We start from the raw sequence: 17,796 nt of genomic DNA on the forward strand, positions 1-17,796 counted from the left end.
GGGAGGGTTGCCTGGGAGGGGATAGAGTTGTTATAGTCTGGTTGGGGCGGAGGAGCAGGTAAAAAACTCCCACATCAGCTTCAACTGCCCTCTAAAAATAGGCTGCAATAAATGGAGCCAAGAGAATTCCCCAGCCCAGCTGCTGGAGCCCTCCAGACAGGCTCCAACAGCCTCACAACCCAATTCACCAAGAATTTTAGGCACTTCTCCAGGCCCAGGGCCTCGTCAGTATGGTCTTGGAGACGCTGTTCCAACTGGGATTTAGAAGAAGGGGGTTGAATTTCCCTGTTAGCATTTGGAACACCAGAGGATGGAGTCCCTGGAAACCAAATGCCTCTACCTCTTTTGTCTTGTTTTATCTTCGTGCAAAGTGTGCCTCTTACTTCTGCTCAGTTAACTGTCTCACAGATTAATAATTTATCAGATCATGAGGTGAGTGAGAAAAGTTCCAGCCTGAAGAAGCAGAGAAAGCCAGTTTTTCTGCTGAAACAACTAGACTGGGAAAAATTCGTATATGCATCATCTGGGCAAATTGCTTAGCCTTCTGAGTCTTGGTTTCCTTAACCCTGGGTAATTCACCTTGCTGTTTAATTTAATTTAGCAAGTATTTATAGTGCTTGCTCTGTGCCTGTATTCTGAGGCCTGAGTGGGGAGATACTGCTGTGACAACTATCCCCCAGTATGATGTCATGATAGTTTGGAGGAAGGAGCCTATAACTTTGCCCCATGAGAGGCTCCAAAGATAAAGGGACATTTGGGCTGGGCCTTGAGGGATGAGTAGGAGCCCATGTATGAGGTTGTAAGATACAAAACAAAACAAAACAAAACAAAACAAAACACCCCATGAAAATGTTTAGTCTCACTGTGTTGTCCTGTGTTTCAGTCCTGAGTTGCTTGCCTTGGCCCATTTCACAAGCCACAGCCCGACTTCATCCCCTCTCCCAGCTCCTGACAGCTTCCTGTCTTCTCAGTCTCCATGTGGCACTCTCCCAAAGGCCAACCTTTGCAGTCCCTCTCCCAGAACTGTCAGGATGAAGGCCAGCCCCTCCACATGGCTGACCAAGCAGGCTGGTTCACCTCTCCAGCCCTTGCCCTTCATCATGTCCCCTTCATGCATGCCACATACCCAGCAATACTAAATTTCCTTCAGACCCCTACACTCCCCACTATGCCGGGGATTTCAGCTTTCAATGTCACTTTTCCCAGAAAACCACCCCAACCGGCCCCTAGCTCCCATTAGAAATTCCTCTTTTACATATACTCTCAGGTTACTCTGCACCTGCTCTCTCATCACAACTATGAGCTGCACTGGCCCTGCCAGGTGAGGTGGGCCTGTGTCCATCTGTGTAGTTCCTCATGCCTACTAAGAGGCCAGGGACACAGAGGTGCCCAGCAGTTGACTAAATCTAAGGTTGGCAAGCCAAGGCCTGAGAGCCAAATTCAGCCCACTGCCTGCTTTCTTAAATAAAATTTTATTGGAACAGAGTCACACACATTCACTTACATATCGTCTGTGGATACTTTTGTGCTACAACAACAGAACTGAACAGTTGCAATAGAGACGCATGGCCTCTGTCTAGCTCTCCACAGAAAAATTTTGCTAACTCTGAAATAAATGAAGCTCCCCTGAATTAGTTTCACGTTGGCTCCAGCTATCCCAGTGAATGCCCTATTCTTTCAGCTTGATCCCCGGTGCCCTGGCTCAGGCCCCATGGACAAGATCTGGAAAGAGTAGAATCTGAACATCATGGGGAAGCTGGTGATGAAAACAACAGGGCCGGGCCAGGTGACCCTCAGACAAGATGACCACAAGATGGGGTGATTCACTGTTAGGCACGAATCCTACAAATCTAGCTACCCACGTGCGTGAAGACTTAGATCTGAGTATGGTAGCTGTTTGTAACAGCAGAACGCAAAGGAGGAAATGCAACGTTCCTCAATGGGACTGGTTATGTAAAAAGTGGCACACCCATCAGTGGAGTCCTGTGTTAAAAAGGTGGCAGCAGCATCATACACACTTATAGGAAAAGACCTGAGACACGACACTGACATAAAAAGCCCAGGAAAATGTGAAATGGATTTACAATATATAGAACACTAGTGTGCTTATATAGGATAATATAAGCATAGACTATTTCTTAAAAGAGACCCAAGAAGACCGGCGGAGTGGCGCATTGGTTAAGAGTTGGCTTGGGAGCGTGAGCTCTGAGCAGCAGGGTCCCGGTTTGGATCCCACATGAGGGCCAGTGACCCTGCACCCTCTACAGCTAAGATGGTGAACAACAGCTCGACCTGGAGCTGGGCTGCCGCGAGTCGCCAGCAACAGTGTAGGCTGCAGTGGGGCTGGCCGGCAGCAGGCGTGAGCTTTCCTGAACTGCCATGAGCCGCTGTGAGCAGCCGGCCAACGGCCGGGGAGCGACTGCCTCACCTGGGAAGAGCGCAATGATCACAATACCAACATGGGACAGTGAAACGATGTCCTCCACAACCAGACTGAAGAACAAAAGGACAGCAACTTGTCTGTTCCCCTTCCCGGATTCCCCCAACGCTGTTCCCCTCCCCCAATTCCCCAATAAAATCTTTAAAAACAAACAAACAAACAAAAAAAGAAGCCCAAGAAACAGGCACCAGTGGTTGCCTCTGAGAAGGGAAACTGGGGGTTCCAGAGATTCCTGGAGATGGGCCTCTGCCCTCTAAGCTGGAGATCTAGTTGGGGCAGGGGAGGGAAGGAGGAAGGCTTTTCACTCTCTGCCCTTACATAGTTTTCAAAATTTTAAAGAAGTGTTTATTACGTTGAGGAAAAAAAAGGCCAGTGAAATAAAGAAATCAATAAAGGACATGGTAATCCAAGGGACTGGAGGTCTTCTAGCATCTTCTAGGAGACTCTGAAGCCCACCAGAGCCATACCACAAAGGCACCAATTCCAGACTGTACTTAAGCTGCCTCTCTGGCCACTCTAGGTTCCTTGGCTTTTGAGCAGGCTGTGTCTTACTGATAGCCATGAAAATCAATTGGAGTTGCATTATAGCCCATTCTAGCTTCCCTCTCAAGTGCCAGTCATTAATATGTTACTCTTCATAACACTGAAACAAATGTCCCTATATCACAACCAGAATGCTGTCTAGGAGGAAGCTCTGTGATCATCCCTCCAGCCCAACCCCTCGTTTTACAAACTGAGGCCCAGAGAGATGAAGGGATGAGCCCAGGGGTAAGTGGCCAGGTGCTAGAAGCACTGACACTAGCCCAGGAGAGCTGCTTCCCAGGCCACAGATCCTCACTGCTGGGATGGTGCAGCAGGGACACGCACAGTCCAGCATACAGCCTGAGCATGGGTGAGTTGTAGGGAGTTGTAGGTTCTGTACAGAATGGAACTTATTCGTTTAAGTGTCGGACGCCATAAAAAACCAGAATTCTCTGGAGTGACATCTAAGGGAAGCTAGTCAGTCCCCAGAAGAGAAATTATCCAGATAAATAAAGCTGTTCTTACTAAATGCCAAGTTACTTTTTCAATTTCCATCATTTTAAATAAAAACCACTTGCAAATCATGGACTTCTCTGATCTTACTAAACAACGTAAACTAAATGACGTTGACATAACTTACTTTGGGAGGCTGGGAGTTGTTTATCTGAAACGAAACTGTAGTGCCATTTACCTGCTCGGCACTACTTTGGTTGTCATCCAGCCCCTGACTCTCTTTCCAGCCTCACTCCCAGCTACCAACCCTACAGTATACCTCCTCCCAGAATGCATCAGGCACTTTTCTGTCCAATGCCTTGCTTATGCTGTTCCCACTTGCTGGAATGCTCTCTTTATCTGCTTGGCAAACTCCTACTCGACTTTCAAGGACCAGCCCAAATGTCACCTTCTCTTTGAAGCCTCCCCTAGTGCCCCCACTCCCCAGTCAGAGTGAGAACCCCTCACCTAAACTGTGGATGACTCCAGAGCACGGATAATGGCTCTCCCTCACTCTCTACCCGCTCATCTCAGTGGCGCCCCGATGCTGCCATTGCTTCACGTAACTGGCACACCTGCCACAGCGCCAGGGGAATTGAGTCCCAATCACAAAAAACTCAATAGCATTTGGGTTGGCCAAGACCTGGACTGTGACATGAGATTAAAGTGGCCTTAATGTTAGCATATCCTATAGCTTCAGAGCTAGAAGGAGTCACCGCTACCCATTGCTACCTGCTCGTTATTCAGATGAGGAGCCTGAGGCCTAGAGAGTGGGGAGCCCTTCCCCAAGTCACGCTAACACACAGCCTAGAATTTGTCCTCTGCCTTGTTTCCCATAGCTCCTTCCCCACTGCCTTGACAAAGGAAACCACAGAGCTAGGGAACTATCATGGTTTGAGGTGTAAGGATGCTGTTTTCCTGTGATCTTGAATGATAAAAATTAGATGCAGTTGTTATTATGCCAACAGTTGACAAATGGGTTAATACAGCCTGTGAGGGCATTGGGAAGACCCTCAGGGAGGTGCTACGGTAACAGAATCACAGAGTTAGGACACAGGGTCCAATACAAGGGAAAACAAAATCCCCCATGGGCAGAGGGATAGGGTGGCTCTGTGGGAGCTCTGAAAAACCCAGCATGTGATGCGTGCTCAGTGATTGACCAAGTGAACTAAACCACCAGTAATGATCACCTCCTCCAAGAGGCCCTCCTAGCCTGGATCCCCAGAGCACTCCACGCTTCCAGGTCCCCGTTGCCCACTACAACCCCTGCCACACAGAGGAGGTTGGTTTGTTGTAAAAGTAAAGGAAGATGGTGGTGGCAGCCACAGGTCATAATGTTCTCACCACATCCCTTCCCAGTCTGGCCCTTCCTGTGGGCATACCGCATCCCTCTGGGTCCCTCTGCTGGGCCCAGCCAGGTGAGTTGGACTGCTTGTCCTGGAGTCCGGAGGGCAGGGCCTGTAGAGAACAGATCTGTGGCTACTGAAGTGTGGCTACTTGAGTTATGAATCTATTAAAGTGGATAGGAAATGGCCAGACATCAGGAAGAAACGCAGAAGCAAAAAGCTGAGCTGCTGCCTTCTCCAGAGAAGGACTCTTCCCTGACTCTCACCTCCCCCCACCCCAAATCAGAGTTCATCACACTTCCCATCAGGGTGCCCTGTCAGCCCCAGATACAATCAAAAGTGCCCTCACAACAGCCTTTCATACTCAACCCTCCTTTCCCTGGTTGGTGGCACAAGGAAGTCACTACCAGATCCTTAGGGAGGGACGGGTAAGACCCACAATGCTTATACTGAGTGGGTTCAGCCCTCCCTCAGGGACAGCTCAAGGAAAATGGCTCCAGGCTGTTCCAGGTTGTCCTCTCTGTGCCTACTCTCTCTGCCTGAGATAGAGCCCAGGCCACCCCAGTTCTCTACCCCAAATGGAAGAGGGAGGCCTGTGCCCAGTAGGCCTGGACAGACATCCCCCCCCCCTCTACCCTCCCCCCATATGACCTCAGGCAAGTCACCCAGCTTTGCAGGGCCTCAGTGCCTTCACCCACAAAGTGGGGGACTGACCTTCCTTGCAGGTGTGGTGTGAGGCTTGGCAATGGCACTCGCAACTGCCTAGCCAGGGCCAGGCACCCTAGAGGCCTTCAGAGCCAGCTGTCCCTACCCCTGCTCCACTATGGCCTCTGCGCCTAATACCGGAGCTAACACACAGGAGGAACCAAGGTGTGTTGAATGAGGAAGCGCCTTTCCTACCAGATGCTCCATCCCAGTCTGGGGCTGCTTAGCCAGGGTGGCTTGGGCCATACATCAGTATCAAACCCCCAGCTACCTGGCCGTGAACTTGCATCTCTAGCAAGTGCGCAGGCCTCCTAAGCCTCCTTTCTCACCTCCCTGCCTCTTTGAGCCTCTTCCTTAAGCCTGGGGGGCTGTTACCTCTCTCAGAGTCATGACCATCTCTCATGGAGCATATACTCTGAACCAGGCACTTTACAGAACTGATGGAATTTAATCCTCAACAACCCTCCATTTTACAGATAAACTGAAGCTCAGAGAAGTAGAGTAACTTGCCTAAGGCCACACAGGTAGTACCTGGATGATAAGAATTTGAGCACAGGTCCATTTGGCCCCCAAACCATGGATGTATTACGTTCATGAGGCCAGACTTGTCCCTTCTCCTCTTACGCAAAGTGCTTCCAGAACACAGGCTCTGTGCTAAGTGCTTTACAATGTGCCATCTCATTTAAGCCTCACAATGACCTTCTAAGGTCAGTACTATTCCTATTATCCTCATCCTATGATCCAGAAAAAGAAACTGAGGCTCAGAAAGGTTAAGGAATTTGTTTGAGGGCAAATAGCTTAAGTGAAGGATTTGAATCCAGGTCTGTCTGAGTCCCAAGTGCTTATAACACTATTCTCTTGGTCTTCATGGTTCAGCTTCAAGAAGACCCCTGCAAGGGACAGTCTCCTTTCCTGGGTGATATGACGGAAATGACAAAAGCAAAATCAGTCCCTCCCTGCCCCCGCCGGCTGTGGAGTCAGACTCATGACTCTGTCCCTAGATTGGCAGTGTGGCCTTAGGCATCATCCTTCTGAGCCCGTTTCCTCCTCTGTAGAATGGGAATGAACACCAATGCAGATCTCTGAGGTTGTAAATACTTAAATGACATATCAAGTGCTGGGTCCTCGGCATGTACTCTGCCCACCACTGCTCACACTCATTCTGCTCCTAAGACCCCTTGAAGAATCCTGGTTCCCTGCCTGGGAATGCCCAGTTTCCCTTTGGAATGGAGTGCAGCTGGGGCAAAGCAGGAGGGGAACAGCAGTGGCTGCCCCAGGAAGGACGTGAAGCTTCTGCCAGCTCCGATGAGCCTGCCTCAGAGGTCCCGGTGGGGTCACATCCGGGGCAGTCCTGGACTTGGCTCTTTCTCTTCCCTGGCTGCCTGTGTCTCCCATTCCTCCTTCAACAAACCCATCGGAGGGCTGAACCCAGACTCTGAGGGCCCCTTGTTATATATGAACCCCTGGAGGAGCTTGGGACCAGGGATTAATTATTGTAAGTACCGTAGTTCCAAGCTCCACCTCTAGTCTGGGAAGGAGACAGGTCCCACACTTGAAGAGCTCTGAGACAGCTACACATGTCCCATGGACGACCGGGTGGCCTGCTCCCTGCCACTTCCTCTGAGGCCCCTCCCCGGGTTCCCCAGGGAAGCCATACCCACATCTCCTGATCTCATTTAACTCCCTTTAAAGCCCATCTCACAGCCTATATTTTTATCTTGCTTAATTCCTTGTTAACTTGTTTACTGTCTGTCTCTTCTACCAGAATGAAGCTCTGTGAAGGAGACTTTGTTCACCACTGTAGCCCAGCATCCAGATGGTACCTGGTATGCAGTAGGTGCTCAATAAATGTCAGATAAATGAGTGAATTGTGTTGAACCAGATTCATTCTGGCTCAGGGACTACCACAGGGGTAGGGCAAGACACGTGAGCCAGGAAGGGAATCACAGGCCCCCTTCCTGCTCCCCATTCTCACCCTTGTCTTACTCAGTCTGGGCTAACACCCCGCTTCACACACCATAGATTCTGGAAGGGTCAGGTGAAGTAGCTTCTCAAAAACATCAATTCTTATCTCCAGCATGCCCAGTATTTAAAAGGAACCTGTCAGCAAAAGATTTTATAAAAAAAGAGGCATCCCTTTGGCAACGCAAATGACCACCCTTGACATATTTGGGTTTCTTTCCTAGTAACTTTGCTTAAACTGGGGCCCATCTGCATTAAAAGGAGTGGGAAATTGAGAGAACCTAGAAAAAATACATATGGAAAGCTGCAAGGGCTTCCTCAGATACAGAACACCCCATCTGGTGTCACTGATTCAGTCACATGGCAGGGCCAGTCCACGTTTTAAGGGCCTGTTAGGGAAGTAGCTTGCTTACCCTTAAGATGTGCCTTCACACTGCAGAGTGGCACCCAGGGGGTGCCAGCCGAGGCCCCAGTAGGCCTCTATGAATAGCCTGTTCATTTACAGCAAGTGCTGGGAACGCCCGTTTCACAAATGGATCCTGCTAAATGCTCCTAAAACAACAGTTTCTCTTAAGTGGGTTAAACATTGCCCTGTGCCATCTTCTTTATGTGGCTGATTTAAACAACACCTTCTTTTGCCCCTGTGGGAGGCAGGCTTCAACCAGCTTAACCTGACTCCACTGTTTTGGAACTAACGGAGATGGGGTACATGTGACATCTGACTCATTATTTGAATAAATCTATAACTGAGAACATGTGCATTCCTGAATGTGTTCAACCTGACCGCCTACTGTGTGTCAGGTACTGACTAGGTATCTCAGAGGATGCAGGGAGAAAGCAGAGGTGGGTCCTACACTCAGGAACCTCAGTGGGTCAGGGGACTGGAGGCAGCTCACAACTGATGATGCCAGCCCTGTTCCCACACAAGTTCACACAATTCCGACAGCAGCTCTGCCAGGTGGATTTGCATCCCAGTTTATTACAGAGGCCCTGAAGCCCAGAGAGGGTATGTAATTTGCTCAAAGATACATAACCCATTAATGATAGAGCTGGGATTAGAACCCAGGTACACTGACACTCAGTCTACGTTCTTTCCACTCCACCAGTGATTCTCAAAGTGTGGTCCCAGGAACAGCAGTGGCCACAGTCCCAGTTGGGAATCATTAGAAATGCAAATTCTTACCCTCTAACTGATTCTGATGCCTGCTGCAGTTTGAGAATCCCTGCATATGTCAGAGCATATGGGTGGTCAATGCCATCATGGGAGCAACTTGGCATAGAGACAGGAACGACTGTGAGCTGGTGGGGGTGGCCATCAGGGAAGTGTTCCTGGAGGAGGTGACACCTGTTTTAGGATTTGTGGCATGAATGGGAATTCACTGAGTGACCCAGCAGGAGAAGGGCACTCCATGTACAGGGAATGGCATGGGCAAAGGCTTGGGGAGCTTGGGAAATATAATCATAGCTCTGCAAATATGTAAATTGTGAAGCGTGGGGACAGGTAAGCTACGAAGAAGAAGGCCAGAGGGTGAAGTAGGGCTTCGTCCTATGGGTGTGTGTGAGGCGGTAGTAGCTGGGAGAAGTGGCCTGGATTTATCCCCAAGTTAGTTTTCCAACACATTCGTCCACAAAGCACTGTATACCAATTAATGCTACTGTTTCTGTCAGGGAGACTTTATATCTGTCCCATCAATAAGAAACCAGTCTCACTAAGCATGAATTGAATTTTCCCATAAAAGTAAGTCACCAAAACCAAAAGACTGTTATAAAATTTATAAAATACTACCTGGATTCTGTTATCAGCAGAAGGTCTGTGCTTAGGGGCCTTTGTTTAAAACAGAGATTAGCTTAATAACTAGATTAATTGTGGATTGCAAGCACCACACAAAAAAATAGAAAAAAAAAGAGATTAGCAAGTATAGAGAATCCATTTATAGAAGGCAGCCATAAAACAGAAGGATGCTTTTCATATCCTGACAGGGAGCGAGATACAGGATGTATTACTAATTGAAAAAAGTAAGGTGATGAATGCTGTATTTGGATAAAAGAAGATGGGGGAGAGTACACACACACACACACACACACACTGATATATGCATATAATATCCTAGATAGTGGTTACCTCTGGAGGAACTGGGACAGGGCTGGGAGGGTAGTTCACTGTTCACTATATCCCCTTTTATCCCTTTAGCTGTTGAACCATGAGATTGTATTACTCCCTATAAAATAAAGAAATATAACTAAGCCTTTTTTAGAGTGATAAAGAGGCGTTAAAAACATGTTAGCCCTGACTGACGCTTTGGTCTGGATGTAATCAGAGGGCTGAGCGAGCACTGGGGGGAATAGCTTTCTCCCAAGTTCTGTGGGATGTTCCCTGCCGCTGAATGCCTGGTCAGTCCACTCCCACCCGGGCCTGGGTCTCATACATCCAGAAACCCTGCTTGGTGGGTAGCAGGGGTCCAAGGACACACTTGGTGCAGCAAGAAAAAACACCCTCAAGCATGTCATGATTTCACTGCAACCTGTGGCTGGGGTGGGCTGGGGAGTGGTCAAGGCCCTGTCCCCCTCTGGTTGGGAACAAGACCATGCACTTCCTGCACTGTGAAGAGAGGAGGACAGGCCCCAGAGAGCACCTCCTGCACGCCAGGCAAGTGAGGACAGCTATCTCATGAAATCAGTTATCAAGTCCCATTATTCAGTCCATATGGTGAGACACAGAGATTAAATGACACAACTCAAGGCCACTTAGCTTGTTGTGGCAGAGCTGGGATTCCCACCTGTGGGTCTATGCATGAAAACTCTGGGAGCCTCTGTGCCAAGTGGGCCTTGGGCTGGTAAGAGAACCCAACCCCACAAAATAAGTGTAAACTGCGAGACCCAGACTGGGCCCTCCAGGGTCCTGGAGTGGACCAACAATGAGCATCACTTATGCAACAATCCACAGACAACTTATGTCTCTCTCACAATTTCCACACCACATATGACTGTCATTTATGTCAGTAGTAAAGACATCAGGGTTTGGAAATCCCTTTAGTGTTAGGAATGCAATTTATAATTACAGGCACACAACAACTTGTTTAAGATCTCAGCTATGGCTGCAGTAATTATTACCCTGGTTAAGGGTAATCCACATTTCATAAATACACCACTGTAAGGGATGGAAAGCCAGGAGTAGGGGTGCTAGGCTTGGACTTCGGTTGTTTTCCTTCAGGTCATTTCCTCTTCTAGGGCCCCTCCTGTCCGTTCCTGCAGTGCGCCTTGTGCTCATGGCAGTCGCACCCGGTGGGCCTCTCATGGGGCTCAGCCCTGCCTTCAGGCACCCATGCAGAACAAGTGGGCACCCTTCCTGGGGTGCATTCCTGGCAGACCCTGCCTCTTGCCCTCAGGAGGGGCCCTGTTCTAGGATTGCTTCCCATTTTTCCTGGACCTTCCAGTGAATTCCCTCTTGCTTTAGTCAGCCAGCTTGCTGTGTGCTGTTTGCAATCAAGGCTGTAGCTTCTGCCCCTTGGTTGCCCTTAGTGGCCACCAGTAGTTCCATGGCAGGGACGGTTAGTTGCACTAGCAGTGGCAGTGGATGCCATTTCTGGAGCACCGAATCTGTGCCAGGTGCTCCACGGGGCTCATACAGGGTGTCTGCGACCCTCCCAACCATATCTTAGAGAAGGAATGGACTCAGAAGGTACAAGCCATTTGCCCATGTGTGCAAGATGGCACACAGTTTGCACAAGCCCCAAGCAGTTCCACTCTGGGACTCAGCCTCTGGTCGGGAAGGTGCTTCTTTATTCAACACGCACTGGCATCTCTGTGTTTTAGCTCTGGTGCCAGGTGCAGGGGCCACAGTGGAACAGGGGAAGGGACTGCTAGTCTCTGAAGGCCTCCTGCGTGCCGGCCCTGGCTAGGCTAACATTTGTTAGGCACTCACTGTGTGCTTTGTGAATAACTTACTGACTCCCTGCCCACCCTGTGAGGCCAGGACTTCATAATCTGCATTTAACTGACCTGAGGCTTCAGAGTGGAGGTCTGGACACAAGCACTCCCCTGCAAAGGTGGTTATCCTCTGCAAAGGGTGGTTTCACCCAGCTGTCCCCAGGTCTAGCTTAGCGGCCAATTTAAATCAGCTTAAAAAGACAGCTCAGGGCACAGCTGATGGAGTAGTTCTCAAAGGAGATGAAAGACAGAGTGGTGACAACTGTGGGCTGGGTGTGGTGAGGGGCAGGGGGAAGCTTGGCCTGGCCTTGGACTGACCAGAGCAGTCTCTTGCCCCCACCTCTCACTGGGCTGATCCCAGCTGGTTCAGCCCACCTGCCACTGCTGTGGGGCTGGCACCACCTGTTGCCCTGCTGGAGAACTGCAGTCTGGCCTTTCCTGCCCCAAGAGAGCAGGCAGACCCGGTGATGCCCCAGCTTGGGGCCAGCTGCCCAGAGGGAGATGGCTGAGCCAGCCTCTGTACCCCACCCTAAGCTTCCTCATTCAAGCCTTCCTGCCTGAACAATCTAAGACACCCTCCTCCCCAACCCTCCTTGTCATACAGACGAGGGCAACTGGATCAGGAAGCAGAGCCAAGGCTCAAACCCAATTTCACAGACATTTCAATCTAACAACACGTCACCGCCATTTCAAACCCTAGCTCCTCACTGTTTAAGAAATAAGCATCAAACATCTTTCCATACCCGCAAGCCCCTGTGGATTTGGCCTCTGGTTGTCTCTGCCATCCCCGCTGTGCTCCAGCCTCATATCCAGCAAGTTGGCTCCTGTCCCTGAGCATTTGCACATGCTGTTCCCTCTGCCGAATACACACGTCTCTCTTTTCACCTACTTGACCCTGACTTTACCTTCACATCTCAGCTCCTTCAGAGAAGCTGCCTGACTTTTTCACAGGCAGCACTGAGCGATTCCTCCCAGCATATGGTGGCTACTGCTCATGGGAGCGTTTCCCTCCCCTTCCCTGGACAGCTCCATGAGGATCATGTCTGTTGTACTCACCATTTATTTTCAGCCCCAGTGCAGTGCCTGGCACATAGTAGGTGCTCAAGAAATATTTGTGGATTAAATGAATGATGCATGGTTCATGGGAGTCCCTGTCCCAAATTAGCATACTTTCATAAATACAGTGTTCACTTTCCAAGGTGCCAGGCACAGAAGTAAAGAAAGGTCCTTCATACTTGAGCTCTGGGGAATATTAACAGATGATAAAGCGGAGGGTTTGTGCAGAGGTATCTTGACCAGGAGTAGACAGTCAGGAAAAGCTAGAGCTGAGATGTGGACCTAGGTATGATTTGAGCCAGGCCATTTTGTGGCCCCTATGGCCCAATTCTTTCTGAGTATTCACCCAACTGGGTCTACTCAAGCTGCTCACACAGATGAAGGGTTTTGGAGTTTTCTTTCCCTGGGATTACCAGCAGGGTCCCGGAAGGAGATTCTAGAAAACTGAGCACAGGAAGACCACATAAGTGTGAAAAAGACCCCACCATGCCCAGGCACGACTCCTCTGCCAGTGAGCATGCTCAAGGCTGGTTCCACCGCCAGCATGCAGGGTCCCTGAGTGTGTTTGTAGAAAGCACTCTCTTCTGGTGGATACAGCCTCTCAGGCCCACAGCTTGGCAAGAGTGCATTCTTCCTTTGCCCACTGCTCTTGTACAGTGTACAACCTGAATAACCGTACACTGGAAACACCTGGAGCTCTGCCCCGCTGGGTGACTGTGATCCTTGGTCCTGGCCACCCTCCCGACATCAATAGATCCTGCTCTTCCTTCAAGGGGGCAGGGAACCCTTCTGGTGAGGCCTTGTAGTCATGTGTGCAGGACATGTGGCCACATATAGCCACCTACCACTTTCTTTTCTTAGATCCTGGGAGAGATAAAGTCCTGCCCTCAGCCCTCTGGGAGATTTCTGTGGCAGAGATAAGACACCAGCAGGTCCAGAAGTCACAAGGCTCACCAAGAAAATGTCAACAGGACTTAGCACTGACTTCAGTTGTCTCATGGAACAAAATCAAAGCTTAACAGGAGGGTGGTGAAAACCTCAGCCTACGTCATGAGCTGTAAGCCCTGGTGGGATGGGTGATGTGTGGCTTGCTTGGGTCCTAAAGGGGACAGACCCTCAGTTCTCTCACTAAGGCCACCACATGCCCTAGGCTTCTGTACTGAGTCAGGAACCAGGAGGAGTCCAGGGCTGGCTCAAGGTCACCCAATGGCCAGCTGGCAGCCAGGCTGGGCCTGAGCCAGGTCCCCAGGCTCCACCCTTGATCCAGACCCAGATCTGTTGGAGTGGGGAGGAGGGGGGCTGGTCTCCAACTTGGGCCTTCACTGGGCACAGAGGGACCGTTCTTTGCTGCTCAACAACCCCCGTTTGCCCTGTGCCAGGCTGCAGCCTTCCTCAAGTCCTGCTGACAAGGAAAATCTGGTGCCAGTGTCCACAAATATGTGTGCCTTCTGGAAGGAGGCAGCAGCTCGGGCTCTCGCGGAAGGTAGATTTAAAGGCTCAGGGGGAAGTCACAGTGTGGGGGCAGAGCAAGCTGCTGGGTGTTTTCTTTAAAATGGGGTGGGGGAAGGGTTACATGACCAGATACCCCAAAATTGCCTTTCATGTTTGCTCTGGAGAGAGGGTGGGGCATATGTAGTTTTCATTGTATATTCTTACAATGTTGAACATTTTTACCATGTGCCTATATTTTCTAAGCAGACATTTGCTCATAGTAATAAAGACATAAATAAAAAGCCCAGGAAGAAAAGAAACAGACAGGAATTTCAGAGGATGAAGGAAACTCAGTATTGTTGACCTTCCCTATAAAAACAAAAGCTAAGATTTCCTGAGTTGCTGGGAGACGGCCATGTTTGAAGCCTTTTTATGCAAATTGCATTTCAGCCTCAGAGTGACCTGAAGAAGTGGGTATTATTATTGTCCCTGTACCATTGCACACACAAGGAGACAGAGCCTAAGTCCCAGCCACTAGCTTAAGCTGAGCTGGGTCCAGAAACACTGGCTCTTGCTCCAGGCCCCTCAGGGACCAGAGCTTTCAGAGAATTCCAGGGAGCCCAGGAAGCAGCAAGCCCAAAGGAATTAGGGGAGGGTGTAGCATAGAATGCAACTTCTAGGGTCACATAGGCAGACAAATGAGATCTTAGAGGACTACCCTGCTCTCCTGGCCCAGGCCCAGCTGGACCATAGCCCCTCCCTGAGCCTCAATTTCCTCATCTATTAAAAGGGTGACTTCCTTACCTTGCAAGGCAGAAGTAAAGATTACCCAAGGTGAGGTACCTGGCACATGAAAAGTGCTCAGTACATACCCACTCCGCGCCCTGATGGCTTCAGGAGCAGGAAGGCTGCCTCCTGCCAGGCCAGTTACTGCGTACTGCTGGGGGAAAGTCACCAAGGTCTGGAAGGCAGATTGGTGGGTGCAAGTGACTCCCCACACACCAGTAGGCAGGCCCTGAACACTGAAATGGACAAAGAGCCCCTGGGGAGCAGGTGGCCAGAGTGCCTGTGTTTTTGTGGGCTTGAATGGGGGTTAGAGACCTGGCATGTCCTTGTTACAGGCTGTAGCCCTCCCCCTCTTGGCTGCTCCACACAGACCCAGATGGAAAGAAATTGGGCGGGGACTTTTCTTTTCCAGACAGGTACTCAGAGCTGAACAGGGAAGACACAGCCAGAGACCATCTTGGCCTCCCTTACCTTGGTCCAGTGCCCTGGGTGGGTGCCTCCTGCCACAAACAGCGCAGCCTCGCTGGCCTTAGGGGCCTCCTCTGTGGCCCATGCAGATGAGCTCCCTCTGCCCTCCTGTGGCCTGTGCTGTGGGCAGTTCAGGTCATAAGCTCTAAGCCCCTGCTTAATCCACCAGAGTTCAAGTCAGCAAGCGCCAGCCAGACACGTGACAGACCACAGCCCCACAGACCTGTTTGTCAGGAGCAGCAACTGGTCCAGTGGGGGAGGGCTGTCCACCCTGCCCTCAGGGGCTGTCCTTGATAACCACACTCTTGCTGGTCTTCCAGCCCACAGCCTTCAGTCCTGGGCTCCTGCCTGCCCGGGAGAAGTATGGGTACATGGGAGAGGGGAGGGGGTGGGGGTGGAGGTGCAGGGCATATAAGGAGGGAAAAGAACACACTTCCAACCAAATGGTGCTGGGCTGCCTGGGGAATTGTGTGTGTGTGTGTGTGTGTGTGTGTGTGTGTGTGTGTGTGTGAGAGAGAGAGAGAGAGAGAGAGAGAGAGAGAGAGAGGGAGAGGAATGGGTCCCTTATCTCACATCATAAACAAAAATAGCTGCAGGTAGATTAAAGATTTAATGGGAATGGTGAATATAGGAGATTCTTCATGACCTGAAGTTAGGAAAAAAATCCCTTAAAACACACAAAACATTAATAATAAAGTGAAAGATTTGACTACTTAAATTAACAACTCTGAAATTAAGACATTCATCTCATGACTCCAAGATAAGTGAAAAAGGCAAGATATTTACAATGTACATAATTGATGAAGGATTAAAACCTGGAATACCTAAAGAATCCTCCAAGTCACCAAGAAAATAAGAAAACAGCCCAATATGGGTAAAGACTTGTACAGGCACTTCACCAAAGAGGAAATCCCAATGGCCAGTAAACATACAAAAAAATGCCCAACCTCATCAGCAATCAGGGAAATGTAAATGAAACCACAGAGAAAAAAGCATTACACAGCCTGGGAGTGAGCATATATGACAGACTGACAACAGGAAGTGCCAGTGAGGAGGGGAGCAGTGGGCAGGAATGACCATAGTGTGGTGCTGTTTTGTGAAATTTACATGCATCTACTTGTTAATTTACCCCTTGTTAGAGGTACATAGATATACGCTCTTGAGAAGTTCATGCCCTATGTGCTTGGGCATGGACAGGTCTAAGGACCGTCTCAAACTGAAAACACCCCACATGTCATCACAGCAGACTGGATAAATGAACTGTGGCCCCGTGATACAATGGAATACTATACAGCAGTGACAAGGACAACATACAGCTACTCATAACTGAAAGTCACACAGCCACAACTTTGAGCAAAAGTAGCAAGACCCAAACAAATATCTACAGCCTAAATCTATTTACAGAGAGCTCAAAAATAAGAAAAACAAAATTACGTTATAAAAACTTTTTCAGAAAGGTGGTAAGACAGTGAGAACGAGGACACTTTGTTTCCACCTTTCTATGTGACAGGTCACACATCATATTTAGGTACAAGTGGTATGGATAGCGGGGTCAGCAGGGACCCCAGCCTATAACTGTAGTGCCACCAGGCGGTGCAGTCTTGACATGACAGCCTCCCCAGCCACACTAGGCTTCTGAGCTGGAAGGGCTCCTCCTACTCTCATTTCACAGACAAGAACCCAGGATCACAGACTGAAAGGAACTTGCCCAAAGTTGAACAGCAAGTTTGGAAGACAGCAGGGCCAGGACTGGAACTCAGGTCTCAGGGAGCCCAAGCCAGGCCTCTCTGCTCTTTCCTGTGAAAGAGTTCTTCCACTGCAAATCACCTTTAACATCAACCACAGCTGGCTTTTTTTTTTAGCACTTGATACTGTGTGAAATTCTTTTATTTGCTCACTTATTTATTGTAGGTCTCCTGCTTCCAGAATAAGAACTCCCGGAGAGAATTGGTTTTGTCTGTTTTTGCTTCTATGGCATCACAGTAGGCTCCATAAACATTCGTTGAATGAGTAAATGAACGGAGCTGACATTTCTATTTTGACTTTGAGGTCCTAGAAGTACTTAATGATATCTCCAAAGGATAAAATGAAAACTAACTATATGACATTGACACTTTCACAGAATTATCTTCATAACTGCCTTAGGAGGTTGTCACTATCATGACCTCCATTTTAAAGAGGAGAAAATAGGCTCTCCCTGAGTCTGGTGACTTGTCCAAGGTCACAAAGCTAGAAAGTTCAGAGCTGGGATTTGAACCTAGTCCCAGAGGCAGGGTGACCCTCAGCTGGTCCACACACCGGAGACTATCAGGATCTGCACACTTCAGCCCCTCCTATCTCCACACATCTCCCCCCTCCATCCCCTTTGGGTGCTGATTATAACTTCACAAGTATTTTTCTGGTCTCTTCCAAACTCCTTCGGCTCAGGGAGAGAAGGGATTTGCCAAAGTGACAGAGTTCAGCTCTCTAACTCCAAGCTTCTCAGGTTGGTGTGGCCTACACTGACGGCAGCAGCTGCTCATGGATTTGCCACAAGGAGCTCAATTTCCTTCTTGCTTTACTTCATACCAAATCTTCAGGACCCTTGGCTAAGTTCAAAAGCTGGTCTTAGCTCGGCATCTGAATGAGCTAAATGAAATGTTCCCATAATACCTCCCCCCC

At 49.4% G+C, this 17,796-nt stretch overlaps 1 protein-coding gene across 11 annotated transcripts in view; it reads right to left on the reverse strand.

Annotated features, from left to right (window-relative positions):
- The window catches only part of IQSEC1 (IQ motif and Sec7 domain ArfGEF 1), a 149,823-nt gene that overhangs the window by 85,041 nt on the left and 46,986 nt on the right, over positions 1–17,796 (reverse strand). Inside the window, exon 1 of one of the 11 annotated variants that reach the window (XM_019632948.1) lies at positions 15,139–15,195. The exons of the other annotated variants lie outside the window; for them this stretch is intronic. The gene's annotated coding sequence lies outside the window, so the exon portion shown is untranslated. Of the gene's footprint in view, positions 1–15,138; positions 15,196–17,796 lie in introns of those variants that run through there. 11 annotated transcript variants of the gene reach the window in all.

This window comes from Hipposideros armiger, unplaced genomic scaffold, assembly GCF_001890085.2.
Source record: "Hipposideros armiger isolate ML-2016 unplaced genomic scaffold, ASM189008v1 scaffold_1200, whole genome shotgun sequence".
Lineage (NCBI taxonomy): Eukaryota > Metazoa > Chordata > Mammalia > Chiroptera > Hipposideridae > Hipposideros > Hipposideros armiger.